Genomic DNA, 573 nt, shown 5'->3' on the forward strand with positions numbered 1-573 from the left:
GGACAGCCCACCGCCACGCCTGCCCTCAGCAGCCCTGGGAATCGCCTGTCCCTGGGTGTGCAAAGGTCACCTTTTCCTCTGCCAACTGGGCTCAATGGTGACGCCCAGATGGCAGAGTAGGGGAAGCAAGGCGACTTTCGAGACCATGGGCCGCGAGGGGCCAGGCGGCTGCTCGCTCCTGGTCGCGGCCACACGGGTCACAACCTTCGGTCCCAGCACAACTCCATACACCTTCTGCTGGTTTCCAGACAGGTTTCTGTGGTTTAAACTGTAGGTCGTAAGGGTGTCAGCTCTAAAGGTGTTCTTCAAATCTTCCGATTGATTGGAACATGGTCATCATGCCAGAAATCAGAAGGGAAATGATTTCACGGATTCTGGAACATTCCAGGATGCGTGCCATGCAGAGGTTACAGCGAGCGTGGGAGTGTGGGCCTTCTGGTGGGGAGCGCTGTCTGGACTTGGTAGGAGGCAGGAGAGTGGGTGTGGGGGTGCGGCGTGGTGTCCCTCTCTCGCTGGGCGGGTAGACTGTGACCCCCAGGGGGTGGGCTGGGGTGGGTCGGGGGCGAGGTTATT

The sequence above is a fragment of the Pteropus vampyrus genome, unplaced genomic scaffold, assembly GCF_000151845.1.
Source record: "Pteropus vampyrus isolate Shadow unplaced genomic scaffold, Pvam_2.0 Scaffold214, whole genome shotgun sequence".
NCBI lineage: Eukaryota > Metazoa > Chordata > Mammalia > Chiroptera > Pteropodidae > Pteropus > Pteropus vampyrus.